This window comes from Columba livia, chromosome 3 (assembly GCF_036013475.1).
Source record: "Columba livia isolate bColLiv1 breed racing homer chromosome 3, bColLiv1.pat.W.v2, whole genome shotgun sequence".
Taxonomy (NCBI): Eukaryota; Metazoa; Chordata; class Aves; order Columbiformes; family Columbidae; genus Columba; species Columba livia.
The window spans coordinates 67,421,112-67,439,158 of NC_088604.1; the positions used below are offsets into that span (position 1 = coordinate 67,421,112).

General features: G+C 39.8%; 1 protein-coding gene across 3 annotated transcripts in view; it reads right to left on the bottom strand.

Annotated features, from left to right (window-relative positions):
• Positions 1 to 18,047, bottom strand: part of MTHFD1L (methylenetetrahydrofolate dehydrogenase (NADP+ dependent) 1 like) — a 152,938-nt gene that overhangs the window by 13,149 nt on the left and 121,742 nt on the right. The window contains exon 27 of one of the 3 annotated variants that reach the window (XR_010471429.1): positions 424 to 7,376. The exons of the other annotated variants lie outside the window; for them this stretch is intronic. The gene's annotated coding sequence lies outside the window, so the exon portion shown is untranslated. The remainder of the gene's footprint in view (positions 1 to 423; positions 7,377 to 18,047) is intronic. 3 annotated transcript variants of the gene reach the window in all.

The window sequence follows — 18,047 nt, forward strand, 5'->3', positions numbered from 1 at the left end:
TAAATAATAGAAGTAGAACAGAATGAAATGGCCAAAACAAAATACGCACAATTTAGTCTATGCACGCACACACATTAGATAGGAGAACACTACCACACCAGAGACTGACCTGACGCTCAGGTGGCCTTTCACCACCTCTTAAAAGCAAACAAACCTCAAACTCTCAAGTTAGGAAAAGCAGATGCACAATAGAAGCAAGTTGGAGCTTCCTTGGAAAAGTATCAACCTTTAAAATTCAGCCTTGGAAATGGCAATAATTTCTAAAAATCTACTTTAATACCTACATAATGCTTAAGAAAATATTATCTCACTGTTTTTCATTGCCTGAAAATAACAAGGATTTCTAAAAGCAGCTAAGAAACCATCTTTAGTCAGCATTTAAATAATGGTTTACTTATAAATTTTAATGAAAATTTGCCAAACCTGATAATAGCCAGCGGAGGTTGGGAGAGTGAAGATCGTATTTCCTTCTCAGGAAATATTTAACAAAAAAGGATCTTGTTGCAATGTATAAGAACAATCACAGTAAGAAACTCAACACACTAGTCGCTTTCAAAATGATCAAAATAATGTTTGAAAATAAGCTGGTGCTACCCTGACATATGCTGTAGCATGCCTTGCAATAAAAAGCTGTTTCACTGGCACGCTGACTGATATCAGGTGCAGAAATCCATCTGGTTTCAATTATTCTATTATCATTGTCTCTTACTTTAATGTTTCCACATTCTTGGCAATTGTTTGATTTTGTGAAAGGATTTACAACAACAAAATGCATGGACATTGCTTTTCTGCTATCAGCATCTGGATGAAGTTATAAAAGTATTGAATATTGATTATACAATCCTAATTGACCCTGCCACCACGTGCTAAAGTGAGGCAGAAGTAGGTTGTGCCCTGTTGCATTCTCTGAGGGATTTCCAGGACCCTACAATCTACTCATTTTGAGCAGAAATAGTCTGAATCCAAAAGTGATCTCCTGGGCACCCTAAGGGAAAAAAACAAAACCCACACAACCGTCCACATCTGTCCAGTACAGGTTTTGGAAAGACATGGGTGTGTATCTCCCAAAGGAAGCAGGGGACGAGAGGAATCGGGCAATGTTTGTTTGGCCAAGTTCTTGGTGAATGGGTCAGTGTAATACCACTGGGACTCCAATGCTGCTGTTAGTGACGTGCTGAAGAACTGAAGACACAGAACCTACATTTTGCTAGCAATTAAATAAAATATTTAGGCACAGATGTAATCTGTAAAAGAACAAGCAATTTCCCCTATTAAGTAAAACATTAGTGACTCATATATGACTGCAGTTCCTTTCAGCAGAGTTGTCTCAACTAATTTTCATCTTAGAATTTCTAAAACCATACTTCTTGCAGGAAAATATGATCCCCCTAGTAACTGCACAATGGGATCAATAATTGAAATTTTACTCAAAAAATACAACTCTCTCTCTGAGGTAGCACGTTAGATTTTGTTAGTTCAGTGTACTATTTTTTCACACTATCCACAACACAGCATGGTGTTTCACAGGGTGTTCAGAGCTGTTTTCTGCCTTAGATAGGTTATTTGATAAACAAAATACTAGAAAAATGAAAGCTACAACAAATAACGCCCAAAATCACTCCCCCAAAAGCAAACAAACGAACAAACAAAATCAACCCACCAAACCCCAAATAACCAGCCACTAAGGAGATAAAGGGGAGAGAAAAAACAGGCCTACAAATTCCAGGTGACTTGTTCCAAAACACCTCCCTCCATCCCAGCCCACTCAAATCCATTTCCAGAAGTAATTGCTCCCTTGGCCATGGCCTACATCCTGATTTTCCTTTCCCCCTTGGGCTTTTGACAGAATCCTTGGCAAAGGATTCTCATTTGCTGCCTCTTGTACAAAATCACCTCCTCAGCCAGAAAAAATCCTTCCCTCCTGTTCACTCCTGATGTCAGTAGCTCCCAGGGCTGTTCCCATTCTTGACGAGTGTCCAATATATCAGACAGTGCTGGAAATGTGCCTCTGAAGGAATAAATCCAGAGGATAAAGGTGCTCCTCCCATGTGCTGTTTCAGCAACAGGAATATCTGAAATATCTGACGTTTGTGGGTACTTAATCCTCTTACTTTGTCCAGTGATTGGGTCTCCTGGTGAGCAGAAGGTGACCAATCTCCACTAGAAGCTCAGGTTCTGCTGAAAGTAGAACAGATTTTGTGGTATTTGGGGAGGAAAGGTCTTGGGCAGACCCATCCCAACCACTTTGCCTTTCCTCAGGGACTGTGCACCCTTCATTTCCTCCTGTTTATTTTTTACTTGTTTTTCCTCTAGAATGGCCCTTCTTCAAACACTGGGAGCACATCCCACTCTTTGCTCTTGATCTTCACTGTGCCATTTTGTTTAAAATCCTCCTAACTTTTATACAAGACTTACCTTGCTGGTCAGACAGCCTGACATGTTAACACAGGAAAGCACGGCGCCCCAGTTACAGCCCAGAAACTGGAGGTGGTGGCAACAGCAGACTACACAAAGCAAATATCTGTGCTCAACATGCAACAAACTTTACCCTTCCCAGTAAGCCATGCTTGGAAGATCATTGGGAGCATCATCCCATCATTTCAATGACAAATTACAACATGGAGAAATCCCAAATGACTGTATAACTATGCTGAATAAAAGCACATTTAACTGCTGCCATACTAGTCACCTTGGTTAAAATTAACTGCATCCACTGACATCTGAGTGAGTAAAGTTCCCTAAGAAACATCTTATTGAGCAAAGATGATGCACATATGTGTATATATATGGGAAGAACTGCTTCTAAAAACCGTAAAGGGACCATAGGACGGGACCACTTAAAATTAGTTCCTTTTATTTGTTAAATCACCAAACTGGCTTTGTCTCAAATATTTTAAGCTAAGTGCCAGTGGTGACCTTTGTAATACCAAAGGGTACAAGTATTTTGGGAAACACTGAAGCAACAGGAGTTGAAAAAGTGGAAGAGGTGACCATACTCCGCTAATCCTATCTGAGTAGCCATGCTCTGGTTTCAGTACTGGGAAACAATAAAAGCTACAATTCACGTGTGCAGTTTGCCTTTCTGGTCTGTGGTTGTCATGGGAGATGTTGAAAGAAAAGCCGGGCTGCTTGTCTCCAAAGAATGATCAACTGTGGTGGGCACCAACCACTATCACTGTAACATCATCAAGTATCAACCTTGACCTGTGAGCATCTCTAATCTTGTTAGTTTCATCTACTTTCTCAAGTCACTTGTTGCTTGGATAAGCAAATTAAATTGCTTGCTCCTCGTAGCTCTTAGCACACATTATTTTGTGACAAACTGAAGCAAACAGGAAATAGGCAATTACAAACAAGCACCTGACATTATAATTATGGATACTGCTGCTTTCTAACCACATGCAATTTCATCCCATTTCTCTCCAGGCAAATTACTGTTTCAATACACTAGGTTAATGCTATCTTAGTTGCACTGACATATTGAATGACTTTTCCTTTCTATTTGTTCCTAACCCAGAAGGATCCAGAATGAATTGTTTGGCTGGGTATGAGGGCACCAAATTGTTAAACTGTCTGTAAATTATATTACTCAATACCGCATGTTCTCTAAAATCATACCAGAATGTACTGTGGTTCCTTTTGACAAGAAAACAAGTAAAATTGAACTATATTATTTAGATGACCAATTTTCACCCTATAGTCTATTGACCCACTATTTTAACAGGTCTCCAAAGGGCTGCTAAGAAAAGCGAGCCTTGAATAACCTATGCTAGAGTTCACACTTCTGGAAAATGGAGGAGCATTGAAATGCTTTGAAAAAAGCTGAAAGCCACTGACTTGTGAGGCACTAGTACCTTCAGAAGAGCCACCTTCTTTGCAAGTTTTCTGAACTGCATTAATAGCTCTAAGGAGAAAGGAAAAAATTCTAGCCATGAATGTGTGACTTAACTCTTGTATCACAATGCTGATTTTCAAAGTTTCTCTAAGGAGACACTAAACCTCTAATTTCTGTTCATTGGGAGAGAACTGTGAGGGAATAAGCTGTCAGACAGATTTAATTTTCAAAGGACACCAGCCAAAATGTTGTGAACTTATGGAGAGCACAATCTTTATCCTGTAAACATGCATCCTCACATAATATAATAAAGATTTATATTTCCGTAAATAAAATTATTTTCAAAGTACTTCCAAATATGAATTAAACACATTAAGTACATCTGGGAAATACATGAAATAAGATCTCAATTTTAAAAGGTGAGTGAGATAGGAGGCAGAAAAGGTTAAATCATTTGCCAAAAGGAGCTGAGGTGCTGCTAGGAGAATGGAACTTGAAATTGGTAACTCTGATTCTCATTTTAGTCTCATATAACTGAAACTCAAAACTAACTATGCTAAATAGTTACATTGCATGAATCATCTTTTTCTATTACGTAATGAAGTTTTTGTATCAGTATTTTTAAGGGAATACAACTTCCTCTCTTTTTCACACTTTGCTCTGAAGTACTTACTCAGTATGAACTTGCATTAAGTCACTTTTCTAAGCACAGTTTCTGCAATATAACAAAGGATTATGATATATTCATATAAACAATAAAAATGTTAAAATGTCCAACCAAAAGCAATTATATTTGGAAACATACTTTTTTCAGTCTGAAAAACAAACCAACCCTCAAACAGATGCTTTGTGGGTGGTGCTCAGTATTTTTCCCAAATGCAGCATGTGAAAGGACGAAAAAGTGGAAGGTAGTAACGAATTTCTGCATCCCAAAGGAAAACAAGTTGACAAAACTCTTTTGTGTGTTTTGACAAACATCTAGTACAGGAATGATCTATAGAACTTCTTCTCAATCACTAAAAAAATTTTAAAAAATGCCATAGTTTATTTGTGTACATATGGGGTAAGTCATAAAAAGACTAAAATAAAATGATAACACAGAAATAAAAATCAGAATATAATCTCTCTAATACCAAAGCAAAGAAACCAGCAGACTAAGCCACATGTTTTATTTACTCTTATGGTAGAGCTCCCAGGCTCCTTCTAATCCAAACAAACGGCGTCTGTAGTGAACTTTCATTTTTGGCAAACAAACCATTTACAGCTCCACTGCTCAGCCAAAGGCACAACGAACACAACCTATGGAGGTTCAGCCTCCTTCCCTCCTGGTGGCCCCATGAAGGAAGCTCCCGCCATGGCCCACTGACCTCCTGGTGGGCTGCGATGCCCCCACAGCTTGTCCTGGCCCACCTGCCCGGGCATGTGCCTTGAAGAGAGGCTGCTCGTGAGCACGAGATCCCTCCCTTGGTCACAGTCATGGATTCTGCTGCTGTCTTGTCACCAGCATCCCACCCCGCTGTTGGGATTCCTGTCATTGTCCTCGTACAAAAAAGGCCTGTTGCTTATTTGTGGGAAAAATCTTCTTTATCTTTGCTTCCATGTCACATTTCTCCTCTGTCAGACTGCCTAAATACTGTCTGTGAAGTTATTTTTAAATTGATTTTCTGTGAAAGGTATTAAGAAATATAGTTTTTTTCTTTTTCCCTGAGAAAAGTAAAGAGACAAAGAACTTCACAAACTCGGAGGAAGCTTATTTGTACTGTCACAAACATGCCCTGATCACATTTTGGCCAGATTACCTGCAGAGCAATTGGTTTCCATGTCTATTTACCGCATCACATCTTTACTACAGGTGCCAAATACAATGGCATTGATGCTCTTTACTACAAATCGGATAAGAGCTCTACAGTCAGCACAGCTCATTCAGGGTCTCAGGCACACAAACAAATCTGACAAATGCAGTGCCAGCAGCATAACGTTACTTCTCTCTGGTGCCCAGGAAAAAGGCTTCACTCTGCTCACCGTGTGTCACTGCACATTCTCTCTCCTTTATGCTCCAGCTGCTTTGCTGCAACTGTGCGTGAGCCTGCAGGACAGTGCAGAGCACGTGCCCGGCCGCAGCTGAGAAATGCAGGACTGGGAAAAAGTCATCAAGCGTGGAGGAAGGTGGGAAGTATCTGTATCTACTCTGCTGCAATTGTTTATGAAAAATCATCTTTTATCTCCATTTGATTTAGTCGAGTAACAAAAGCCCCTAGTGCCTTGCTTTCTATGTGTACAGAGCAGCAGGGTGTTGGGTACGTGCAGAAAACTGGTGCAGTGTGTTCAATTAACACAGAAGTTGCACACCTTAAATCAGGCAGAAGGCAGGCAGGGAGTGAGCCATATCACCTCAGAGCAAATACACGTGTCCCAGCGTTTTGTCTCTGACAGGGGCTGGTGCCAGATGCTTTATGGAGAAAAGCTACAACTATAGGGGCTGACAAAGCAATCTCTGTCCAACAGTGGGGGCTGATAACTGGCCCAACCCTTGAACAACATGCTCAGAGTTTTTTTCAAATCACTTGTTTGTATTAATTACAACCCTGCATATTGTTGATGGCCACAACCTTTTATAAATCTTGCTAAATTCTTAGCCTCAGTGACTTTCCTGTGTTAATGTCTTCCACATTTTAATCACACATGAGAAAGTATTTCCTTTTTTTATAGAGGCATTAATATGGATGCCTGGCAACATCTCTTCACAGACTGAAGAAGTATTTCAAAGAAAAACTGGTTTCCAGGCAGTGTGGAGACAGCTTCAGATAACCTTTAGTTCTGCTTAACAGCACAGGGACATAATGCAGGTATAAATAAAAGTCTATGAAATTCCTAAGACTTCAGATGTTACAGGTACAAATTTTATGTGAACATGGCAACTTAAAAATTCTTGGATTTCTCAGTATACCAAGTATTAGAAAGAAGTTAATATGTCAAGAGTCCTAAAACTGCTTCTGCATTAAAGAAGCTGAGAATAATCCAGTCAGCTTTAATTAAACAGAGAGAGACAAAATGGTCAAGTTGCTAAAGAATATGAACCTATTGCCAGACTGATCTGGGGATAACCCCAGAGCTCAGTTAATAGCAATCAGCTTTGAGCACACATTTTAAATCAGTAAGCCTACAGAAAACACATATTGTGTGCAAGTTGATGAGTACCCTGTTCTCAGCAAGGAATGCCAAGACATTAATGAGTGGCCGTATTATAGTCTCTGAAATATTCTTCTGTTTTTTTAAGACGTCTAGTTACTTATTTACTAATTCAAATTTTGGCTGAAAAAGATACTTTACATGAACTTTCATTTTTATGATATTCAGGCTATAATGCAGAAATAACTTGGATTTTCTCTTTCTTGTGAATAGCATGGCATTGCTCCTCCAGTTAAATCATAACTTTTGAGTTTCAACAAGCCAGCTGAAGTGGTTGGGATGTCACATGAATTTTACTTTTTTGTGGATCTGCTGTGATTACTGGGGAGGGCGATGAGAAATCTGGCTGACCCTGAAAAAAAACAACACAGGTCAGGAAGTCACTTCTGGGAGCAGATGTTTGATCTAATTGCATTTACAGGTGGATGTCATACAAGGGGAAGCTGGCATTTAACAGGTACTGTACTCAGATCCATTTCACTGTCATGGAGGTTACTATTATTAAAAAAAAAAAAAAAAAAAAAAAAAAAAGAAGACTCAGTGAGAGAGAAGGGAAAACAATGGCATCCTCAGGGCACAACTCCAAATAACCTAGGAAATGCTATGCAACATCCTTATTACTAATTTCTTCTCATTAGATATTGACCCTTGCCTAGCTCATCCTGATATTTCATGCTTACAGTGTCTTTGCTGGTGAAGACCCTCAAAAGCCACCCTCTCCAGAGAGGGCTGTGGTGGGCAAGGCATAGGAGCCCAGGGTCCTGCCCAAGGCAACACAGACTGACAGCTTCCAGAGCACAGGCCCCTGCACCCGAATTGCTGCACAGAAGGGCCCGGCTGCAAGCCTGCCTGTCTGGCCACGCTTCAGTTCACTGAGGGGCTGTATGAGATGCAGGACTCTGATAAACCAGCAAGAACTTGGAGCAAGAGATCAGACAGGCATTCCCGTCGTCTCTTTGCCTCAGTTCTTGATGCCTAAATATCTCAGTCACTTCTCAGTCAACTCCTAGACAAATAATTTTTACCTGGAGTGATACAAGGCAAAGGTAAAATAACAGAGGTTACCTATAAAATGCTCAATATAGGAAACTATAACTGCTGTGGAGCTGATTCACAAGCAGATCAGACGTCTTTCCACTCAGGACACCAACATCCCTCAGAGGGTAGGGGGCTGATCCAGCTTCAGCAACGTGATTTTCATTTGCAGACACATGTCTGTCAGAACTCTAAATCTTATATTGTATTACCTTTGTGACTGATATTAAACATGTGTCTGGACAGAATCAAAGAGTTGGTTGTCTTGAATCTGGGAAAATTTAAGATTTTTTTCTTACTTAAATGTCAAAAAACATTAACATAACTTTGTACTTTATATAGCGGAAAGACTCCAAAACTAGGCAGTGTTCCATGTACCTGCCATGATAAGTAGAAGAATGGTTAGCTATAATATAGCCCTATTAAAAAAGAAAAAAAACGCCTCCCCCTGTAAATCTCTTTCCCATTTGGGAGAATTCTGCAGTTCCTCATGAAGAATGCCAGCAGCAAACTGTCATGCCAAATCTTCCTCTACAGTATGTATTTAGTTCTGAATCGACCCCAGTGAAGACATCAGACAACATCAAAACAAGTTTTTAACTGCCCCATAGAATGAAGACGACTTTATCCCCTTAAAGCTGAACTTTTATGAATACAGCCCTAGAAAATGGTACCCTACAAAACCAGTAGGCATCACACTGCAGTTATCTGGGATTCATCTTGTATACTACTATTTTTTTTTAACTGTAATGGAAATCATGTTGAAAGGTCTACAAGAAGGCACATTTTTGGATCAACATGGCTTTTGTATCTGGGAAACAGAAATTAGACCAAATCTTTAATTAAATGGTCCACTTGACACAAACAACCCAAGAGAAGAAAAAAAAGTGCTATCCTGTTAGAAAATGTCATTTTAAAGAGCATCAAATATTTTCCAGTTGCAAGGTATACATAGGCTTAGCTTACATTTCAGAGTGGATGCACCTTACCCAGAAAAAAAAGCATTTTTATGCTGGAACACGAATGCTCACTGCCAGATTTACAAGAATAGCCGTTCTGCTTGAATTTTAATTATGTCTCATTCCATCATGATACGTGTGCATGTGTGCGGTGGGCATTTGTGTATATGTTCACCAATTCTCCGTTCGCAGTTTCTTTTTGATCAAGGAATAAAGTGTGTCTCCCAAACGTCCATTTTGTAAAGCACATGTAGAGCATTAGGAAAAAAGTAACTTGATTTGAAACAATTCCTGCCATTTCCCTCAGAAAAAGGTGGAAGGATCCATCCTTACTACAAGTTTCTGTAACAGAAAGTGTGGTCATTGTCACAGCCTGCTCAGCCACCAGGCTTTTGTGTGCACACCTCTGCTGGTAGAGCTACATTCAGATTAGGATACCTTGCTGGTAAAATACACTGATAATACCAGTAAAGCACACCTTACAGTGAATGTGGCCCATCTGTGTGGGCTTCCATTCCTCACCCTATTAGCTAGTTAATTCAAACTGGCAACTCAGGAATGGAAACAAAGCTCCAGCTCAGAGGGAACACAGTTATGGGACTTGATGGTCCTTGTGCAACATAGGCATTTTGCATCACTGACCAGCCTAAGCTATTAGGAAGCCTTATTTACTTGTGCGGACTTGTAGTCCACACTTTTTTATACTTTGCCATGCAGGCAAGACATGTAAGTGTTTCAAAATGAGTTAGCTAGGGCTTTTAATCACAGCTTCTCCTTCTACTCCTGGATGACTTCTACTCAGCTGGTGAAATGCAGAGCTGCTCACACAGAGTTTGTGCTTCTGTCCAACCTCAGTGGTGGAACGCAAACCTGCACCACCTCTTAGGGATGCCAGCCTGTGGGCTGCAACGCCGCCTCAGCTCTTTCTCCTGAAATGATGGCCACAGCACGGGCACTAGGATAATTTTTGTTTCCTTTCTGATCGAGTGCCTGGGAGAGGGAAGATTAGCCACTGCACTTCAGAGGTACTCATGTCATTTGATGTCTCTGAGACTTCTTTTTTTACTGGCTCTGACCACTTCAATAAGCTTCAGTATCGCTTTGAGTATCTTTCTCCCTCTTACATATAATCCTTTACAGATTACATGTCCTGTTCACCAGCAGGGGAATATCTGAAGTAATACATCTGTTTGTATAGCTGTGCCAGACATTCCTCCTATGCTCTTCCTGTGCTGTTTGTAATTGTATCTGTCTTTCAAAAATTCGATTAACGGACAGTTAATGAAAATTAATTAAATTAGTCCTTTGACAACACACAGCAGCACCGCATAGATGACATATTACACGTTTGTGATGGCGCAATGAGAAAGAAGCAGCAAAGTATGTATAAGTCTCTTCCGCATCCCCCAAAATAATTAGGAAGGATGCTCTAAAGTTCCTTGTTAGAAAGGATGGGATATGATACACAATGTGAAACAGCTGGTGATTTCTAAATGAGGCAAGAGGGAAGCTAAAAAAAGACAAAGGAGAAAGCTAAAATGGATGCAAATGTTGAATCCTGAATGTCTTCTATTTATTTCTAATGAAAAGAACAATCTTAGCATTTTTTTGAGGAACAAAGGTGTAAAATATGTCATAATTCTACAAATGATGGTTAAAAAAGACTGTTATTTGGATGAAGACAGGCAAGAGATGGTTCAAATAAATGACTAAATAAATAGATCTGCAACATTTCATGAGAAAAATAGTTCTACTGTCCAAAGTGGTTTGTTTTCCAGCCAAGATGCAAAAATCCTCAAACACATTACACTGTATATCAATGAGACTTTTGTATTTGAATCTGTTCCAGCATATCCAATATATTGGGGTGAGGGAAAAGAGAAGAAAGGAGGAGGAGGGATGAAAGATATCCTAATGATCAGGAAGGCAGATGCTATGAAGTACGACTAACTTATTTGACAATCAAAATGATTGTGTGAATAAGCACAGGAATTTTCTCCCCATGGCCACTTACTAGTTGCTTCTTACATTACTCAAAACATACATATTCTAGACAATGTAACCTAGTTGTGGATGTTTCTAAAATCTCATTTAAATGACTTTATTTATCCTGAAAATACAAGTCCTGAACTGGAAGTATCCTTAATTGTATCCTGCCACTAAGGGTGCGTAGGTGTGCAGGTAGGGAGATACACCCATACATGTAGGTAGGTATTCTGAGTGCCTATGTAGGAAAAATTTTCCTGTCAAAAGTAAACTATTTAAAAATAATTGTATTCAGTTTTTATTCAAAATTTACGGCAAAGTTTTTCCACCTTGTACACATAAGCTCTCAGTTTATGATTTGAATTTTTATGAGATGTTAACTTTTTTCTTTCTTTATGCTATCAACTATTCCAAAGCAAAATGATGAATGACAGGCTGAGTTGACAAGGTCAACTATGTTGAAATGCTCCCACTATTTCTGGCTTCCTGTACCTGTGATTCACAGCACATTAGTCACAGTGTGTGCCACAGAGTCCCTGTATGCTCTATAGCTATAAAGTGAATTTGGGGATGCAGCCAAACTTAAAACTTTCCGCCTAATATGCAATGCAGCACTTTGTCTTGCCACAACAGAAACCTTGGGTCAACTTGCTCAAGTGCTCTGCATAGACCTAGCACCGAGAACAGAGCACGTGGGCTGAGTTTGCCACACCTTGCCTTCTCAAGGCTTACAGGCATGTTTCCCTTCATGGCCAGGCATTCCAGAGCATCCAGCTGCAGTAATTTACCTTGCCTGTAAAGCAAGGCCATGTTGAGCACAGCCTTTCAGGGAAGCTGGGCTGCCCTTCTGGTACTTGTCCTCTCAAGAGATGAGAACAACTTAATCATACAGAATCAAAAGGAAAAAAAAAAAATTACAAAGGTTCCACATTGCTCTTAATTTGTTCTGCTCTTCTTGTGGTCTATACAAACAAGAGAAAATTAATATGGAATATAAACGTGCCAAACCAATTATAGTTGCTCACACTTTTCAGACAAGCACCATTTAGTGTTAGCTGCCACCTGAGAAGTCAGCCAAGATGGGCATGTTTCTGCTTAGCCAGAGAAGTGGACTGTGCCCAGCACAGCACCTGCCCACATCTAACCCCAAGGGACATACGGTCTGGAAGCAACACTGTGCTTTGAGCTCTTACGACGTTTCAGAGCAAAAGGAGCTATGAATATTGGCAGCAGGGAGGGAAGTGGGGACTGAAATCCTCATAAGTGGATATTTCAATAAAATGAGAATCAAATTATACATTTAAAAACAGTTCATTACTGTTATATTGTAAGCAACCAGGTAATGTTCTTTCAAGTACCATGGGATCCAAGGACTCATTAAATCAATTAATAATATGATACTTTATGTCTGTTCATCAGGTGAAATTAGTAGCATGCTGTGTTCTACCACAGTGACTCTTCTTTGCCCACTTCACAATAGAGCAAAACTGGGTATCAGCATTTTCACTGTTTGGGTTAAATCCAGTGTTAAATCAAGTTGTAACTTAACATTCCCAGAAATGACTGAAAGTTACTAAAAGCAACAATTACAAAAATATTATAAAACTGTTATAACAAAAGAAATTGTTACTATGATTAGCACTTATTTTACAGTTGTTTTTCCCCTGAACTGCTTTGAATATAAGGAGATAAGTTCATTTGAGCTCTAGTCACACAGTTGCAGCTTGTTGGTTCGCTGTGGGTAACCAGCAATAAATTTATATGATCGAACCCACTGAGGCACTACCGAGATGGTTTGGATCACAATGTAGGAAAACAGCTAACACAAATTTTACAGCTTTCAATAATCCTATGTATTTCACAGACCAGTCATATGAAACTACTAACTGATGATGAGACTGTTTATTATTGAAGATCCTTGCCAAAGTGAAGGAAGATCTACTAACTCAGGAAACAATCACAGGGAAAAACCCTCCTCTAAAAGCATATTAGGGCTAAGACAGCAAATAAAGGAACATCATCATGTGATGTGAAAGCAGAAATAGCCACTCAGTAAGCAGAGGGTGTGAGCTGCCTTCTCAGCACCACAGCTAAAATTCCCCAAACCAAAGTGAAAACCAGTCTCAGACTGTATGTGGGTCCAGGACTGCCATCCTCCTCACTTGTTCATCATGTCCCATGTTGACACAGCACAGCTCAACATAAGCAACCAACACTGTCTTTGGAAGCAAAAGCTAGCTATATATTGAGACGAACATGCCATTGAGCCAAAGGGTATACATTCAGGCACAGTGCTCTGCTACTGACTGTCTTATTAACTTTGAGACCACAGGTTCCTGTGCCCTCTGTGCTGTGTGAGGTACCATCACAGATCTCCACGCTGCACCACACTGCATGCAGTTCTGGGCTCCCCACTTCAAGAAAGACAAAGAATTACTGGAGAGAGTTCACCAGAGGGCTACAAGGACGGTTAGGAGTCTGGAGCATTTTCTTACAAGGAAAGACGGAGAGAACTGGGTCTGTTCAGCCTGAAGAAGACTGAGAGGGGATCTTATCAATGCTTATTAATATCTTCAGGGTGGGTGTCAGGAAGATGAGCCCAGACTCTTCAGTGGTGCCCAATGACGATAAGATGCAACAGGTATAAACTGAAGCATGGGAAGTTCTCTCTGAAGAAACTTCTTCACAGTGAGGGTGAAGGAGCACTGGAACAGGCTGCCCAGGGATGTTGTGGAGTCTCCTTCTCTGGAGACACTCAAAACCCACCTGGACATGATCCCGTGTGACCTGCTCTAGGTGGACCTGTTTAGCAGGGGGCTTGGATGAGATGATCCCCAGGGGTCTCTTCCAACCCCAGTCATTCTGTGATTCCATGATTCAGTGCTTCTAAAAAGCATCAAAAAGTTGACCGATGAAAAGAGTTAAGTAAGCACAAACACAGAGCTTTGGAGATATTTGTGTCTTAGCAGAAAGGTTTTGACTGTCTCCTTTCAAAACAATGTCTCTCACACTAAGTTACCATGATGTTAATTTGATTTGATTTTTCTTCAATTCTGCTTTTCAAAATCAAATTAGATCATACTGGTGGCTATAATTCTCTGTTCCAAAGTATATACTTGCAGCCCTGTTCCATGGTCTGGAAATCCAAGTATGAAACAAACCAGAAAACTTTAATTTCCAGATTGAGAGGTCACTTGCAAACAAATTCCTGAAACCACCACCTTAAAAACAGATTTTCAAAAGCCTTAAAAGCTTTGGGTCAGTGACTAGACTACAGATGTTAATCCAAAATTTGAGTTGTCTTCTGAAACAACCAAAATATATCCATCCCTATGCATACATCCAGGACCACAATTCTTTCCCTTTTCTCCCCATAAAGGCACATATGGCTGCCCACTTTCATGTCTAATACCATGGCCCCTTTCCAGAGTAGTGGGATATCCCCCTTCCTCTCTTTAAAGACAGGACACTGAATCCAGCGGAAACTATACTGCGATTTGGCTAGAAATACCATGTGCAGCATATCAGTTCCTGGAACTTCAATTATGATGTACAAAGCAGTGTGTTATTATTGCTGAATAAATAAAAGATTACACAATAGTGAAAATAACCCACTTCCTTACAAAATATTGCAAGCTTAAAATCAATGCTGCAGAGTATTTTGTAAAGAAGAATGATTGTAGGAGTCATAAGGAAAGAAAATGGACTGGGATTGTGATGATTGTAGCTTTGTAAAACCTTGCTCTATGCAGGGCATTACTAGAGTCAGTTCACCTATATGTTACCAAATCAAACTTCAGCAATTCCTACTTTAACTTCATTAGACATTGAGGTTCCACAGAAAATATTTCAGCTGTGAAGAAGCCAGAGGAAATCTTCCTAACCCTCAATGTTTGTAATATTGCCAAACAAGATGCCAAAGTATTTGCTTCTTGATTGCGCTATGCAGACTGGCAGGTCTGTCCCCTTCACTGTCATTTCAGCCCATTCCAAGAGAAAAAATCATGTTTCCTGAATCAGTTGTCCCATGGCCCTCTCTATAGGTTCATTAGCAGTAGTATGTGCACAGCTGTAAAACATCTGGCATACAGGTGCATGAAACTGCATTTGCTTGCTGTCTGGCTAGCCACCACACATTTTTTGGAAGGAAAACAAACAGTTATCGTGTGGAAAGACAGCCAGTACTGTTGTGCTCACTGTTGTAAGTTACATTTATTTTCAATGTGGTAATCTCCAGAGCAAGGTAGAAGAGTTAATGTTATATTCATTTATTAAGAAAGAAAACTTTCATGGAAGACAAGCACAGTCGTTCACTCTGGTACCGATAATCTAACTTGGACCGTGGTTTATTTCCGAGGAGGAAGTGGGTGGGGCTGCAAGGCGCACTTTAAATAAATCCTTCTACATGGTCTGAAAGGGAATGGAAGCAAATACTTTTATTCACCAGCTTGAACTTACAAGTTAATGCCAGCAACTTTACAAACATTAATCTTAAATATAGCACCAAGGACAGACTAAACACAAAACTCCACAAAAGAAGTAAGGCTTGTATAAAATCAAAGTTGACATATAAAAGGCAGCTAACACAAAGCACAGAAGAGTACATGTTGCTTTCAGCATAAGACATTAAACATTACAAAAAATAAAAAGAGTAAAAAATTAAATCAGTGTCATATTTGCCAAAGGATTTGATTAGGTAAAATTGCTAATTCCAAAGCCTTACTCAAAATAGTACAAGACAGACCTACATGGCAAAAATGGGGATGTAACTCACGCACAATGCCTGCCACAAGCATGGCAGGCGTACATTTGTGAGCTTTAAACAACAGGTGCAACAGGAGCCATGAAGATTTCGGCAAGGACTAATAAGCCACATAGACATTCATAATCCCTCAAGAGCTTGCACTTCAATTGCGAGCTGCATCTGCAGCGCTACTACCACCCAGTTACGTGTTTGCTTACTGACGGTACAAACACCTTAGATTTCTGCACCTGTATCACAATGGACATAGGGCTTGTGTTGTAGGTGAACAGAAGCAGCATTTGCTATGTGCCTGTTCATCCCCAGTAACTCATAAAAGAAACTTGATGAGACACTGGTGGCAATATGAGTCTAGCTACCTGAACCACATTTTCAAAGAGCAGTTTAAGAAATAGATTTTCTGATTTACAGCCTATTAAATATTTGTGACTTAGTCCATATGACAAGCTAACATGCCCATTCAGCTTGCAAACTCAATGTGCTTACTATTGCAAAACCGGATTTTCCTCTGCTCTTCTCCCTCTCTTTCCATTAAGAAAGAGCACACTCTATAGCAATACAGCACGAAACTCAGAATATGGGCAATATACAGGAAAAACAACAACTGTGCAATCCAATGAAATTATCCAAGCAATGCTGAGATCATGAAACACTGACTGGTCTTTTCCAACCACTGACATGCATAACAAAATGTTTGCTTTTTCTTTCTATGTTAACTTTCTTCAGAGGACTTTCTCTCCCTCATCTCTTCACATCTCTCAAAAGCCTCCTGTTACTGAAGTGAAACTGAATAAGAATGAATGCTAAATGGGTAGTCATGAAGACAACCAACATGAGATAGGGATTTCAGAAGGAAGGACAAGTCTTTACTCTAAAGCAAAGCCTTCCAGTGTTTTAAGCACCAAAATGAATTGGCAGCATGAGGTGATAGGTGCTTTGGCAGAGAGAAAACTGACAACGTAAAGTGAAATATGGGTAGGTTATTAAAACAGCAAGTTTTGCAGGCACATGCAGTTTCCTGAAGTCCCAATCAAGTTTCCAAATAGAATTCCTATTCGGAATTAAAAAGGAATGTCTCACCTATTGTCAGAAGCTTTAAGGCTCATTTAATTAGTCCTGAAAACAAATGGGTGCAATATTTTCCTTAAGTGATGTTATGCAAACACACAACTTGTTTCAGTTTATCTGTGTTTCCACAGACTTCTTACTTCCCTGTCTTTGCTGTTAAGGCAGCTGGAGTCAGTTAGCAGATGTCTCTCATTTTGATACTCAAACAGCAATTCAACTATATCCATAACTCTTCACACAGGCTCTGTTCTCCATTGTGTCATCAGTACAGGATCAGGCCCTCTAAGCATGTCACTGGCAGCTTTTTGATTCACAAGTACATGCTAGGAAGATTTACCAAGAACAGTGAATTTACCTCCCCCAAACACCCTGTAGCTAGGTGACACTCCAAACACTCCCAAAACAGATGAAAAATAACAAAAACCTTTATTTTCACTTAAGAAATAAGAACAATATTCTGAGACATAACATCCATCACTGAATCAGCAGCTACTTCTACCTACTGTTCATCCACCAAGAACAATCTCTAAGAGATGAAACAAAGACCTGAAAAAGAGCTAGTTTTTAGTAAATAAGTTGCAAGGAGTCAGTGGTGAAATTCCAACTAAAACAGTGAACATCAGTATGCCCTAATGCACCATCCACACTGTAGCAGCGTTTCATAAACTATTTCAACAACAGGCTTTGCATCTGCTATCATGGGATTGGTACTCAAAATGAAAGCAAAACAAATACCTCAGATGCTATTACAAACTTCTGCTAGGAAATATGAAGATTTTGCTTTCAATTTTGTTAAAAGACTGGCAGATCCCTCCAAGGCGTTGCAGAAAAGTAACTAAACTTCAAATTACAAACAATTTAAGGTGGAGGTTTCTTGTTTACTGTTATGGGGTTGCTTGATTCTAGTTATCAGAATTCTTTACTATTTTAATAAAAAAGTAAAAATACAAACCAACAACTTATAGCATTCCTAGCACTTCAAAATTCAAGACCATGTGTACAGCAGGGAGCGGGGAGGGTTAACCCTTGTGTATTAACATTAACAAGTTGGAAACCAGTATTAAGGAATAGGTATTCAGCGCAAAAATTAACACAACTCTGCATTCCTTGCTTTGCTGTCTTTCCTAACCTGTACTCACCTCTGCCCTCTGTTCAGGGTCTCCAGGCCCTATCTCCTCTCTGGAAGGAGAGGATAGCAGCCTGAAGAGGATGG